A 16,803-nucleotide genomic window follows, 5' to 3' on the forward strand; every position below is an offset into this window, starting at 1 on the left:
TACAGATTACTTGTAGACCTTAACTGGCTTATTTTCCTCTTTGAGTAGCTTAAAATATATGCAACCTATTTCATGCTAATAATCATACACAGTTGCCTTTGAAAAATATAGCTCAATGATTCTCCTTATTCTTAGAATCATTAACCTATAAGAACAGCTTTTCCATGGAATCTTGTAAGTGTAATGAACCCTGGAGGCTGTAGTGCTTGCCATGATAGATAGCAGCAAGATATCTGGGCTTTTAGAAGATGCAGATCCTCTGTCTGTAATGACTTGCTAAGTCTCTAAAAAATCCTTTTTCCACAAGCTTTCCATGTAATCAGCAGTATGTGAAATTTAGTTGCCTGACTCTGCTCTCTGCAGGAGAATTCTTTAATTTGGTGTTTGTCTTCACACTTAAACCCAGCCGTCATAGAAACTATGGCTTGATCATTACAGCAAAACCCAAGGAGGATTACAATGCCATCAGTGTCTCATATAAACTTCTGGCATCAACTCCATAACTGGCCACTTCTAATTGCTAGTGCTGAGTTAACAGCAATATGAACTCATGTAAAGCACGTTTCTTTTCTCCTTAATAATTATTTGAACCTATCTGCACTTGTTTATTTTTTTATGTGCTGTGAGGTCAGGCCCTACATTTGCATGATATCCTAGTTACTTGTTATGATATTCAGCTAATTGCTTAACTTGCTAATATTAAGCTTTTTTATGTTTAAAGTTAATGATAAGGATATAAAACAATTTAAATTAAGAGCAAGTACCCACCACAATATCTTGTATTCTTCTTGCACTCATCACGGTCTTCAACTGGTGCCATTCTTTCCCAAGTAGGGTAACACAACCTTTAATTCCTGAGATGTTTATGGTATTAGTTATTCAACATTGTTTAGGTTATTATCATTTCTATAGATTACGAATAGAATCTGTCACCATAAAAGCATGTTGTAAAGGATTGTCTTTGATGCTGGCATATTCTTCCTTCCTGGCTTGTGTCTCCATTGTAGAGCCAATACACTCAATTTCCTAGTGTACTGAGACCCATGTAGGGTGTGAAATAGCCAAACAACATTTTAAACTTGAAGTCAATGAGATTTTTGTGTACTCTTGTAAAAGCAAACATTTGTGAGGAAATTACTGAGGTATGGTGACTCATACAACTACCTTGTCTAACTGGTGGTTTCTGTCACATTCAGTGTATCTGGTTTGATGTTAAAGCCTTGAACTCACTGGCACAGTAGAAGACTTCCTGAACAGAACACCAGTACAACAAGCACTAAGATCAACAGTTAATACATGGGACCACATAAAACTGGAAAGGTGCTGTAAGGCAAAGACACTGTCAACTGGACAAAGTGTCAGCCTACATAATGGGAAATTATTATTATTTTTTTTTTTACCAATTCCTCACCCAATAGAGGACTGATATAAAGAATGTATAAAGAAGTTAAGAAACTAGATTCCAAAAAGAGAACAATCTAATTAAATTATGGGTGCAGACCTAAACATAGAATTCTCAATAGAGAAATTTCAAATGTCTGAAAAACACTTAAATGTTCAAAATCCTTAGCCTTCAGTGAAATTTAAATCAAAAATGTTCTGAGATTCTGTCTTACACCTGTCAGAATGGCTATGATTAATAACACCAATGATGGCAAGGACATGGAATAAGGGGTCATAGGCGTGCAACTTGTATAGCTGCTGTGGAAATAAATATGGCGGATCTACTTTAAGATTCACCTATACTGCTCTTGAGCATATACCCAAAGGAAGCTTCATTCTACCACAAGGACACTTGCTTAACCATGTTTATTAATATTCTGTTCATATAGCCAGAAATTGGAAACAACCTGAATGTTTCTCAACAGAAGAATGAATGGGTAAAGAAAATGTGCTACATTTAACTACGGAGTATAACTCAGCTGCTAAAAAAATGACATCATGAAATTTTCAGACAAATGGATACAACTTGAAAACACTCATTCTGAATGAAGCAACCCAGACCCAGAAAGATAAATGTGTAATGTATCCACTTACATGTGGCTATTAGTTGTTTATTAAATGATTACCAAGTTACAATCCATATACCCAGAAAGGTTAGGTAAAGAAGAAGGATCTAGAGGGGATGCATAGGTCTCTCTGGGACAGGGAAATGTAATATATTTTATTGATGAACTAGAAGTAGGTTGTGACTTGAATCAGAATATCAGGTGGGATCATAGGGTTGTGGATGAGAATTCTGGGAGAATGAGGGACATTTGAGGGTTGGTATGGAAAAGTAGTGCTGTGGAAAATCCCCGAAATATATGTAGGTGATCCTACTGAGGTCTCCTAATAAAGGGGTTACAGATTCCCAACTAGCCATCATTTGTCACCAAATGAGTCTTCCAGTACTGGGTCTGGTTGCATTCAGTTGAGTTGTAGGCTAAAGAGGTATCATGGAAATCATCAAACAAGCCAGGCTGTTGCTAAGACAATGAGTTGCTCTCCACAAACTGACTATGGGACCCAATTTCTGAGGGCAACACCCATACAACTCATTGAACATGGGAAAGTTGAGCTGGAGCCTATATAGAGCCTTCATCCATATGTTCTAGTGGTTTTGTTGCAGGAAGGTACTTTGCGGGCTACAAAAAGAGAAACACAAACATTAATTCAGCCACAAAAGCTTTGTTGTACAATATGTCCTGTCTACAAGATATGCTAGGGCAATGGTGGCACAGAAATTTTGGGAATAGCCCACTAATGACTCACTTGACCTATGGTCCACTCCACATGATGGAACCTATACCCTATACTATTTCTGTGACCAAGATCCCTGACTAGATAACCCAGAGACCTAGGGTAAAACCAAATACTACTGGTCTTAAAACCATAAATCAAAACAAAATGACTCCAAATGATATGCTGCTATACACATACATCACTGCCCTATTCAGCTATCATCAGAGATGCTTTCTCCTGCAGCAGATGGAAACAAATTCAGAGACACACAGACAGACATTATGGAGAGAGAGAGAGAGAGAGAGAGAGAGAGAGAGAGAGAGAGAGAGAGCTTGGAAGAAACATGTAAATGGGATGTCTCAATCAAATCTTTCCCCCTCAGAGCTCAGAGAACCCCACAGATGAGGAGCCAGAAGGGATGGAGGACATCAGAATGAGAAGGCCCTCTGAATCAACTGAGCAAGGCTCATGTAAACTTACAGAGACTGAAGGAGCAACAATGTGCCTACATGGGTCTGAATCAGATCCTCTGGGTGTATAATATAGCTTTCAGCTTAGTATTTTCATGGGGCTTCTGAGTGTCTGAATGAGTGTGTCCCTGATTCTTTTGCTTACTCTTGATGATATTTTCCTTCTGTTGGGTTGCCTTTTCCAGTCTCAATGCAATGATTTTGTTTTTAACTTATTATTTTTTATTTTGGCAACTTTGGTTGTTATCTCATAGAAGGCTATTTATTTTTTGTTTTTTATTTTGTTTGTTTTGTTTTGTTTTTCCTAATGAGAGACAGAAAATGAATGGATCTAGAGTGGAAGGGAGTTGTGGAGGGAGAGGAAGAAATAGAGAGAGGGAAAATTGTAATCAAGATATATTCTATGAAAAAGGATCTATTTTCAATAAATGAAAAATATAAACTGGATAATGGGAATTTGATTAATGATACTGACATTCTTAAGAAGTCTGAGTCAAGCATTGCTGACGTGTTGACTTCTGAGATAAATCATACTCTATGACAATGCAGGTTAGAGTCTATTGTGCATCTTTAAAAACACTGCTCACACTGACATGATTTTTTTCTGCAAGCAGCATAGGAATATTTCCAATGTTTTGAGAAAAATAAAGTAAAACAATTGTAGGTCAAGACCAAGGTCTTCTAGATGGTTCTGTCTTAGGGAAAGAAATGCAATCATTATTAACTCTTTTCTCTGTTAGTTAAAACAAACAGGTGAACAAATATAACCAACTTGGAAGGAGACAGTCCCTTTTCATTTTTGCTTGTTATCAACCTACTGTTTTCTTCACATGTCAGCATGTACAGGACTGATATCTGTTGTTTCAGACATCACAGTGGGACAAGAAAATGAAGCTAGTTATGATGTCAGGGAAGTCTGTGTAAAAACTTCAGCACTTCAAAATGCTTCCTTTGGAGTGGCTGCATTTGCTTATGTGTTCCTTTCTTATTCCTTCTATCCCTTTGCCCATTGCTGCTTTTCATTCTTTTTTTCCTCTGCTTTATCCATTGTTCCTTTCTTCCATCTCTCTTCTTTTCCTCTCTTCCTCTTTCTCCACCCCTTCTTTCTGCTCTCCCTACATTCTTCATCCCCTCTTCCTTCTTGCTATAGATGTTTAGGAAGGCTAACCTAATTTCTCAGGCATACTGAGTAGAAATGCCTCTATATACATCTCCTGTGATCTGTTTTAGGAGGTCAGAAAACTTTGTTCTAAGAGTCTTCTTAGCTATGGGAGTTAAAAGCACTGATGCTAGTTCCAGTGGTTTGGGTATCTTCTTCTGGTCTCCGTTAGCACCTGTATTCACATGGTGCACAGTCATAAATATAGATAAGGCATTATTCATAGACATAAATATGTCTTCTCAACACATAATACCAGTTGTAGCTAGAGTTTTCCTGCTTTGCCAACAGTCAGGACAAATCTCTGTCACCCAACAGTCCCACAGCCACTCAGACCCAACCAAGTAAACACTGAGACTTATATTGTTTACAAACTGTATGGCTATGGCAGGCTTCTTACTAACTGTTCTTATAGCTTAAATTAATCCATTTCCATAAACCTACACCTTGCCACGTGGCTCGTGCCTTACCGGCATCTTCACATGCTGCTTGTCATGGTGGCAGCTGGCGGTGACTCCTTCTGCCTTCCTGTTCTTTCTTTTCTCCTCTCTGTTAGGCCCGCCTATACTTCTTGCCTAGACACGGGCCAATCAGTGTTTTATTTATTGACCAATCAGAGCAATTTGACACACAGACCATCCCACAGCAACCAGTTACTTCTGAGAATGAAGAATTGCATTGATCCTCATAGGGGGAGGTTTCTCGGTCCTGCCTGGCCCCACCGTTTGGACAAATCTCTCCCACTTGAGATCTTGCAACCACTTATAAAATAATCACTCAGAGGTTTATATTAATTATAAATTGTGTGGCCCAGGGCTCAGGCTTCTTCTTAGCTAGGCCTTACATCTTGACCCCACCCATTCCTATTAATTTATGTTTTGCCATGTGGTTTCATGGCATTACCTGTTCTCTCACATCGTGGTTCTCCTGGAGGCAGCTTACAGCATCTACCTGACTGCACCCTTCTTCATCTCCGTCTTCAGTTTGAATGTACCACATAATCTTATTCTGCCTCACCATTGGCCAAACAGCTTTTATTTATCAACCAATGAGAGCAACACATATTCACAATGTAGAAAAAGATATCCCACAGCAGATCCTGATGACTACATTGAAACTGTTGAAGCTACTGACTATTATATCCAACCAAAGGCAATGGGTGATAGCTTCCTATATCACTTGTTTAACCAGGGGTTATTTTTACCCCTATGACAATAATATTGGTCAGTTCCTTTGCCGTGTAAAGTGGAAGAGTAGGAAACTTACATTTAAGGACAGCATAAAGCCGTTCTTACTTCTCACATATTAGAGAACATTCACTTTTCCAAAAAAAAATGAACTATTACCTTTGTGATTTGGCTATAATAAATCTTATGAATTAAAACAAAGAGTGTCTCTTACCTTTTGACAATATAAATTGTCTTCATGCTTTTTCCTGATGGTCTCATGCTTCATTCAATATGGAGTCCCTCAGTTGATGGGGACAGGTAGTGAGCATCCTGCCACATATCCTCCAGCTTCAGACAGAAGCTTATTCCAGGAAGTCTTCCAGATCAACTAGATAAGGAAAAACAACAAAAAACAGTTTCAAAAATGATGAGCTTTTCCAGTATAATTTCAGTGAATACTTGCTTTCATATTTTCTTTAAAATTCAAAAACAAATATATGCCAAAATGTTAGAGTCAAACATGCATCATCATCACCATTTTCAAATACATGTTTTCTCTTAAAATTCCATACACACATACATATCATGGTCGTTCTTTCTCTTCTTCAGTTTTCCAGCTCATTAAACCCTTTCTCCTTTCCAAATTCACCTTCTGCTTCCAGGTCTTATTTTAGTGACCCAGTGCTTTTAATTAGGATTATTTCCATAAGCATGGCTGGAAGCTGTTTGCTTTAATGAAAGTGAGGGAAATCTACCTGTAGCTAAATCATTAATATCTTTAAGGACCATGACAGATGACATATCAGTGAAATGAAGTGTTATATCAAAGATAATAAAAATCTCTTCTGGTGATGCAAAAAACACACCACTAACAATCAAAATTAGTGCAAAGTCCCCATGCAAAGCAATCATCCAAACAGCAGAAAAAAAATATTATTGGAAAATCCACCAAGAAATTTCAAATACAATAATAAAGAACTTTGGATGCACTCTCTCAGAGCACCCTCCAATTTTCCAAAGATTAATTACTAGTAATCATCCAACAAAATTTTTAAAAGGCAGTATTCATTACTCTTCTCTTGCCGTGATAAAATATACCATTCAGAGAGATCCATAAATGAAAAAAAAAATTCATTTTGGCTTACAATTCCAGAGAAAGGAGAGAGAGAGAGAGAATAATGGCTGAAGACATAGTCTCGTAGCCGAACAGATCACATTTCACCAGCACATGGGAAGCACAGGTTACTCAGGAAGTGGGGAAAGAATATAAACTCTCAAAGCTTTCTTTCTCCATCAAGGCTCTACCTCCTAAATGTTCTATAACTACCTCAAGCAGTGTTACCTGAAAGGGACTATGTATTCAATTTCATGGACACATTTGTCATTCAAACCACCACAAAGACAAAATTTCAATTAAATTCAAAACAAATATACTCTATGACTTCAGAATATTAACATATCACTCAAACGGCAGTTGAGAGTAAAAGCATTCATCAAAAGAAATAGAATAAATTGTTGACAATTTTTATGAGCAATGGGGTGTGAAACAAAATGGATGAAAATATTTTCTGGGAATTGATCTGTCTTCTAGTTTCTATTTGGGATTGCAATGTATATTTCTATCAATATGTGTATACAGTTATTTTCTAAGCTCTTATTCTCTAGAATGTCTTATTTTCTTTAAAAAAAAAATGAGATGTAACTCAAATTTAACTGTTGATAGACAGCAAGTTTAGAGATTTCTTCAGAGCACATTTCCGACACAGTTGAGCCTCTCCAGGACTCAAACCAGGGGAAAAAAGAACATCACAATCAATACAAGAAATGCAGAAATCAGAGTTTTCATTTAAATAGAACTGTTTGCACACATTGAAAGAAGAGACTTAATTAAATTTTACTGGCTTCACCAACAAGTGCTGGACTATCTTATGCAGTGATCCACAGGGTGTAATTAGTCCAAAATGGATTTAAAAGGGAGAAAAATGATGCATTGGATTGACTAGTGGTGGCATTTCTGCTATGCGGCCTTTGAAAAGGTTAAGCTGCATTCTTCTGTATTTTTAGACCTAATCTGACAAAGCTCTTAATGGGAGGTGATAGAACTAGATCAGATCAGCCTAGTGAATTTGAAAGTGCTCTCCCAGGGGGGCACTTAAAGTTTATAATAGTTCTTATTGTACCGAGAATTTGAGAAATAATTGCCGGCATATGGGGATTTCTTTATTGTATTTTGCTGAGTTAAGTAGATTAAATCAAGGTTACTTAAAGTTTTTCCCATCTAAGGTAACACAATCTATTTATAATCCCCAGAACAATGCTGGTGGCAGAAATAATGGGCAGTGCCACTAAATTTGATCAATAAAATCTAAAGTATGTCTATACTTAACACTTATTTTAAGGGCCTATGAAATAATTATGTCTGCTGTATTAGTCTGGGTCCTGTAAAGGAACAGAACTGATAGAATCAGCATGCATATGGGACTGAACTGAGTGTCTTATATGCAGTATATATGTATTCCAACAATGTCTGTCTCCTGATGGAAAGACAAAACGTCCAGGAGTTGTTCAAGACTGGATATTTCAGCAGTCACAACCTATTGCTGGAGTGCCAGGGAAGTCCTAGACAGCTGCCCTTCTTCAGGGAATGCTGGAATCCCAAAGGAGTAGATGATAACAACAGTGAAGGCTTTCCTTGGCAACACAATAGATGAACTTGTCAGTGAGAGTGAGAGCCAGAAGGCACAAACCAAAGGGTCCCTGCTCCTTTGTGGTTTTATGTGGGCTGCCACCAAGACATTTGGCCCAGATTTAGAGTGGGTCTTCCCACCTCAAGTGATCCAATCAGGAACACACCCCATCTATGTAGCAAATAGTTCTTCATAGCGTGACAGATGCGTTAGTCAGGAAGCCTGAGAAGAGTTATGTTTTAAAATAAAAACCTTTCAATGCCACATAAATTGTTACAAATCAGGTTTCAGGATGGTATATTCTCTAAAAAGATTGTAATACTGAAATTTGAAAAAAGAGCAATGGGACTACCCGAATGAGTTTTCATTTTTCTTAATTTGATCTTTGTTTCTGATGTAGTCAAAGATATGGCATTAGTCAACTTGTACCTTTAAAATTAAAACAGAATGCATATATCTAAACGTATAGTCAATTTTACAAATCTGTCATCTGCTATGTTATCTGTGATAAGTGAATAAAATGAAACATAATAAGAGTTCAAACACTCCAGCTTTGGATTGCTTCACAGTTTTGAAAAATGTTTCACAGCCATCATCTCATTTAATTCCATTATCCTTGAAGAATGATCATTCATACCAAATGAAGGGACCCTTGTTTGGGGAGACATAAACTCATTAGCCAGTGGTTCATGGAGATATCACAAGATAACACATTTCTGAAAATAGAATTATTTTAACACAACAAGATTGTTCTGGGATAAATGAAATCACTATTTAACTTTTATTTGTGATTTCAAAATCCCTCCTTGTGCATAAAATACTTTTAAACTCAGTTTTCAGTGTGACAATTCTTCTAGCTCAGTGGTCCACCAGAAAATTATCTTTAAACTTTATCTCAGGGTATTTTTCCCAAGAACATTATTCTTTACCATTCCTATAGAAAACATTTGTTGTAATTGTTAATTTGCATACCTGTAGGTTCTTTGGGAGTTAAAAACATTTCTAGTCAACTGCATACACTAAATATAGATGCCCCAATGTGGTAACATAACTCTGATTACTTCATCACTTAGAAGGTAATGGCAAAATTTTCAGGAGTTCAAGGTCATAGCTACATAGTGAGTTCAAAGTCATCCTAGGATATTTGAGTTTTTTCTCTCATCCCTCCCCCATCATACACACAAATACACAAAGTATACATATGTACATACGTGTTTAGTAGAGAATGGTGATTTTATGCATTATTATTTTTCAACAGAGTACTGTAGCTATGCTTTGCAATATTATGAAAGGTAATTTGTTAAAAAATGATGCATTTATTTATTTATTTATTTATTTATTTATTTATTTATTTATTTTATTTATTTTTTTTGGTTTCTCGAGACAGGGTTTCTCTGCGTAGTTTTGCGCCTTTCCTGGAGCTCACTTGGTAGCCCAGGCTGGCCTCGAACTCACAGCGATCCGCCTGGCTCTGCCTCCCGAGTGCTGGGATTAAAGGCTTGCACCACCACCGCCCGGCCAAAAGATGCATTTATTGTACAAACTTGTTCATAAAAACATTTTGGTATATATAAGTTAGATGTTAGAGTCCATCATGTGGGCAAAGCATAGACATTATGACATTACCAGCTACTTATTTCTACAAATATCTTAGAATCTCTGTTTTGATAGTCACAGCTTATAGCACTGCTTTCATCAAAAAGAGAACACTGATGTGAAGAGGTGGCATTCCAGTCTTAATTTTCTTGAAAATGTTTTTCAAAGGAACATTGCACCATTTAATCCATTTTTATAAATGTCCTCATGGGATGCCTCAGGGTAAACTCAAATGTACCAGAGCATTCTACAAATTGAGTCAATATGGAGGAAGATTTCATAGGATAATGAATAACAGAAGGGTATTCCAGTAGGGCTCATTAATGTAAAATTTTACCAAAGGATATTACCCAACACTGGGGATTAAATACTGGAATAAAATATTTCACAAGAGTGTGTGATCAGAAACAAATGGAAGCTATATAGTAGTTGTATGATATGATTATCATCATAGTCTTTGCAGACTGGAAGGAAGTTGAATTTTTTTTTTTTTTAAGAAAGAAAGCCACAGATTTTTTTTTATTTGATAAAGAGTTTTGCTATGCATCCTAAGTTGGTATCAAACTCATGAGCTTCTTGTCATAGTGTCAAGCTGGACAATCAAATTGTCTACTTAACTTTAGCTAAAGTAAATAACATCTCTGATACTCAAGCATTTATTCTGAAAAATAATATAGGACATACTTTTTAACTTTTAAAAAGGTTGCATAACAGCTTTTTTGAAGTGTAACTAAAATATAGACTTTGTATATCTTAAAGATGTACATTGTAGTGATATTACTTATGCAGTGATTATCACACTCAAATTAACTAACAGCTGCTATTCTACAGAGCTAGTGGTTTCTGTGTTTGCCTGTATCTAGTGAGACTATAGTATGATATAAATTGCACTTAAAGTGGTTTAAAATATATTTCTGGAATTTGTTTATTATTTATTTATTTATTTATTTATTTATTTATTTATTTATTTTGGAGCTGAGGACTGAACCCAGGGCGTTGCACTTGCTAGGCAAGCACTCTACCAATGAGCTAAATCCCCAACCTCGAATTTATTTATTTTATAATTTAAGATTTATTGCCTTTTAAAAGATTCATTTCATTTTTAATTATATATAATATATATATATGTGTGTGTGTGTGTGTGTGTGTGTGTGTGTGTGTGTGTGTAGGTGTGTACACATGTATGTCACATGTATGTATGTATTTGGGTACATGACATTGACTACAGATGCCTATGGACGTCAGAAGCAAGCATGGCTTCTCCTGGAGCTAGAGTTACCGGTGTTTGCAAGCCAATTGACTTGTGTACTAGGAACCAACATCAAGTCCTCTGCAAGAGCAGTATAAGTTCTTAAATACTGAGCTATCGTTCTAGATCCTAAGCATTCTATTAGCTTTGACAAGTGTCCCCCATCTTGGTCCTTCCTTCAATATCCTCGCAACCACTGTCCTACTCTGCATTCAGCTTTGAGATGGTGTAAGTGAAGGGTGATATTTATAGTTCAGGGTCTGGCTTATTCCACTTAGCTTGATGTCCTCCAGGTTCTTACTGCTTTCATCAATGATAATTTGCTTTATGTTGAATAGTGTCCTATTGTGTATACCTGTAATAGTTTCTTTACCTGCTTATCAGTTGACAGACACATGGTTCATCTCTATTACTTGATTACTCTCCGTAGGGATGCAGTGAAGATGGGTCATAGATGTCTGTTCTAGGTAGAGGCTGTACTTTCTTATGCTTCAAAGATTCACAGGATTGCTAGAGTAGATGGTGATTCTAACTCTAAATATTAGAAGAACCTTTGAAGTGCTTTTCCTAAATGCTCTGACAATTCCCACCATTTTATAGGGATCAATTTTTTACACCTCCTCACTAGAACTTGGTACTTTTGGTCTTTGCAGGAGCCATTCCACAGAGAGTGAGACAATCGCTCACTGTGATTGTTATGTGCATCAAAATAATGATTTTGAGCATTTCTCATAGTCATGATTTGCATCTCTTTGAATGATATCAATTTAAGTTCTTTGTCCATTTTTAAAACATGTTGGTTTTTTCCCCCTTGTTACAGATTTGTTTGAGGTCTTTATTAATGTTATCAACCTTTTATCATGTTTATTGTCTTAATGTATTTTTAACGTATTTCATCAATTCTCATATGTTTTCTTTGTATTTTGTTGTGGGTTTTGGTACTACCTAAGTTAAGAGAATCTTTTTTTTTTTTTTTTTTGCTTTAGTGTAATTCTATCTTGGTATTTTCATTTGTGTGGCTTACACATTTGGTGTTGGAACAAAACTGTCACAAAGAAAAAGGCCAAGAAATTAATGTTCATTATTTCCTTGAAGTTTCCTAGTTTCAGGTCTTACATTTAGACCTTGAGCATAATTTCAACTTCTATTCCGTACATGATTGTAATGGTAACTTTTGACAACTTGATCTGATTCACAATCAACCAAAAGACATTACTCTGGATGTTTCTGTAAGAATATTTCTTGAAAAGATTACCTGACAAGGAAATGTCCTCCTACTGAGTAGGCAATACCCCTCAGAGACAATAGGATTAGGGGACATGCAAGGGTAAATCTGCTGCTGTGGTCCGTTCTCCTCAATGTTTCTGTGGTAGATTTATCTACTCTGTTGCTGTTTCTGACATCCTCCCTTGATAACAGAATTTGGTTTCTTTAGTCTTCTATTGAGGACTGAAAATCAATATCTCTAGGAATCCTCCAGTTCTGAATTATACAGCTGTGTGGACTAAGAAGCTCCTGGGACCAGTTTCTCACTGTTTCCAGGGTATAGAGAGCCACTGTTGGATTATCTGCACAATTCAATTAATTCAGTCTTATAAATCTCTTTTCAATAATTATCCATTCTATTGGCTGTATTCTTCTACATAATTTTAATAATATAGTACTTTAATATTATAAAAGTCTATGTTCTTTCTTATGCAAGTTGCTATTTGATTCTTATTTTATTATAAAATATTTTTTTCCATTTTACTTACCAATCCCTGTTCTCCCTCCCTTCCCTTCTCCTGTCCCCCCTCCCCCTATCCTACTCCTCATCCACTCCTCAGAGAGGGTAACCCCTCTTTTGGGGAGTCAACAATGTCTGGCACACTAAGTTGAGGCAGGACTAAGCCCCTCCCTACTGTGTCAAGGCTGAGCAAGGCGTCCCACGGTAGGGAATGGGTTCCAAAAAACCATTTCATACACCTGAGATAGTCCTGGTCCCACTAGCAGGGGCTCTCCAAACAGATCTAGGCACATACTGTCACCCACATTCAGAGGGCCTAGTTCAGTCCCATGCATGTTCCCCAGCTGACAAGCCAGAGTCCATGAGCTCCCACCAGTTTGGGTCAACTGTCTCTGTGGTTTTCCTCATCATGATCTTGACCTCACTTGTTCCTATGATCCCTTCTCCCTCTCATCAACTGAAGTCTAGGAGCTCAACCCAGTACTTGGTCGTGGATCACTGCACCTGGTTCCATCAATTACTGGATGTAGGTTCTATGATGACAATTAGGGTAGTCACTAATCTGACTATAGGGGAAGGTAAGTTCAGGTACCCTTTCCATTATTTCTAGGGATCTTAGCTAGTGTTATCCTTGTGGATCCCTGGAGATTTCCTTAGTACCAGGTTTCTCCCAAACCCCCTAATGGTTCTCTCCACCAAGATATCTTTTCATTGCTCTCCCTCTCCATCCCTCCCTCCACTTGGCCATCTCAGTCCCTCTTGTTCCCATCCCCCATCCCTTCCCTTCTACCCACACTCCCAGTTTACCCAGGAGAGCTTAACTATTTTCCACTCCTTGGACCCTCCATGTGTGTCCCTCTTAGAGTCTTCATTTTTACCTAGCTTCTCTGGGGTTGTGGATTATAGCCTGAATATACTTTGCTTTGCGTCTAATATCCATTTAAGAGTGAGTACATACCATGTTTGTCTTTCTGGGTCTGGGTTACCTCATTCGAGATGATTTTTTCTAGTTCCATCCATTTGCATGCAAATTACATGATAATTCTGTCTTTTACCACTCCATTGGGCATATGCCCAAAAGATGATCAATCATACCACAAGGTCACTTGCTCAGCCATGTTCATAGCAGCATTATTTGTAGTAGCCAGAACCTGGAAACAACCTAGATGCCCCTCAACCAAAGAACAGATAAGGAAAATGTGATACATTTACATAATTGGGTATTTGATACTTATAACACTATTTACTGAAGAGATGATTTTTCTCCTTCTATCATGTCTTTGCCATATTTGCTGAAGATTTGATGGTACTATAAATATGAGTTTATCTCTGATATCTAAAGCTTTAACTGGGTGTCTTAGTCAGGGTTTTATTGATGTGAAAAGATGCCATGATGATGACAACTCCTATAAAGGAAAACATTTTACTGGGACTAGCTTACAATTAAGAGGTTTATTCTATCATTATGGCACAAAGCACGATGGCACACAGGCAGATGTAGTGCCACAGAGGTAGCTAAAGTTTCTCTATCTGGGTCCAAAGGCAACAGGAAGAAAGAGTGACAGTGATCTGGGTTTGAGTTTCTGGAAATTCAAAGCCCGGACCCTGTGACTCACTTCCTCCAACAAGCCACACCTCCAATAATTCCACTCCCTAGGAGTCTATGGCCACCATTTTCATTTAAACCACAAAAATGAGTTTATATTCTCATGATTATTTCAGTTCCATAATGTTTAGTTTCTTATAGGTTTGGGTTTTAGTTTGAAATGAAAACGTTAGATATTTTTCTTTTTTTTTTCTCAAAATTACTTTGGCTATTTCAGTTCTATTGTATCTCTATTCTAACTTTAGTATTGGTTCTCTACAACCATAAAAAGATGCAATGACATTTCTGATAAGATTTCCATTGATTCTGTGAATAGATTTGAGAAGTGAGGGGATATTAAGATTATAAATTCTCAGTCTGCCAATTGAAGGTACCTTTTATATTATTTGTGTTGTCCTTAATTTATTCCACATTATCTTATACTATTAAATTCAAAGATCTTTGTCCTCCTTGATTAAATCTATTCCATAAGTATTTTTGAATAATGCTGTAAATAAGAAAATTTCGATAATTTTAAGTAGCAATTTTATCCCCTTACTCTAACATCTTCAGGCATCCATGGGAATATGCTAGATTGCTGTAGGATGTCCTGTATGCTGTAAATATATGTTGCTATGATTGATTGATAAATAAAATGCTGATTGGCCAGTAGCCAGGCAGGAAGGATAGTGTAGGCAGGACAAGGAGAGCAGAGGAGGCTAGGTGGAAGAAGGCTGAGTCAGGAGGTGCTGCCAGCCGCCGCAACGAGTAGCAAGATGTAAGTTACTGATAAGCCACAAGCCATGTGGCAAGGTATAGATTAATAGAAATGGACTGAGTTGAAGTGTAAGAGCTAGACAGTGGTAGTCCTGAGCTAATGTCTGAACAGTTTAATTAATTTAAGTTTCCGAGTGATTATTTTATAAGCAGTTGTGGGTCCATGGGGCTGGGCAGGACTGGAGAGATACTCTCCAGCTACAAATGGTGCCCAACGTGGGGCCTAAACCCACGACCCTGAGATTAAGAACTCTCCAACTACACTAGGTGGATCTTCATTAAGTAATTAACTCTCATTCAGGAACAAGGGAACAGATAGCTGACAAATTCTGTGATGGTTTGAATAAGAATGGCCCCTATATAGGGTCATATAATTGAATACTATGTCATCAGTGAGAGGCACTATTTGAGAGGATTAGAAGGGATAGGAGGTATGACTTGTGACCTTGTTGGAGTAAGTGTGCCACTGGGGGTGGGCTTTGAGGTTTCAAAAGCTTATGCTGGGCTTAGGGTTTTTCGTTCTCTCTTTGCCTACAGAACAGTGTGTAGCTGTTTGCTACTGTTCCAGCATTTGCTTGCATGCCACCATTCTCCCCTCCATGATAAAAATAGGCCAAACCTCTGAAAGTGTAAGTAAGCCTCCAACTAAATGCTTACTTTCATAAATGTTGCCTTGGTCAAGGCGTCTCTCCACAGCAATTAAAGTAAGTGACTAAGACAACTTCTACGTGTATTTTCTAGATGCACCTGCACCTTCATGCTGAGACCACTTTGTTCCCGAGCAGCTACACTTACAACAATGGGGCAGATGCACTGAGGCTGTTTTGCTTAATATTAAGTTATGTATCAGGTTGCCTTCATGTTGTATTTCCTTGTGATGTTGTTGAGGCTTTCTCAGATATGGATTTAACTGATGAATTTTCAGCTGTTCAGCACTCACTCTCCTCTCTCTTCTTTCTCAGATGTCCAGTGTTCACCACAGTCCTTAGCTCTCAGTGACTGATTGTCTTTCAATCATCTTTCAAACAGGCTTCACCCTCAAATTCTTCTTTGTAAAATTATGTCACAGGATTACTTTTCCGAAGCACATATCATAGCATTATCATAACTAGTTTAGGAAAGCAGGTGTTAGGAGAATACTTGGGAACTGTGTACTACTAGTTTTGATGGTAACAGGCCTTATTTCAAGAAGGGTTTAGTCTCTAGCATAGGGTGGTGACTCTATTGATAAATATTTCACTAGCAATAATCTGAGAAGAGGGTCATTTGGTAACCATATAGTGATCCATACAACATTCAGACATAGAAATCTCTGGGACAGCATTGGAAGGGAGAACATTTTTTTAAGACTCATTTAAAGTTTCACTGATACTTCACATAGTGATAAATATAAGTGCAAAAGTTTAACATAAGCCATTCAGAATGAAGCATGGGGGGTGGGGAGCAGATGGCCTTCATTTTTAACTTCTGTAGTGAGAGGACATAAAATTCAGGAGCACCCAGGAGGGTATACTTAAATTTACCAAGTTTCAAAGCAACCCATTATTCTAATGAGGTCAGTTGGCCATGATAACACTGAATCCTGGTACTATAATCCTGAACAGATGTCTATGGCTGGGGAGCTCATAGACTCTAGGGTAGAACCTATCACTTCCAATGTC

The sequence above is a fragment of the Peromyscus leucopus genome, chromosome 11 (assembly GCF_004664715.2).
Source record: "Peromyscus leucopus breed LL Stock chromosome 11, UCI_PerLeu_2.1, whole genome shotgun sequence".
NCBI classification, from domain to species: domain Eukaryota; kingdom Metazoa; phylum Chordata; class Mammalia; order Rodentia; family Cricetidae; genus Peromyscus; species Peromyscus leucopus.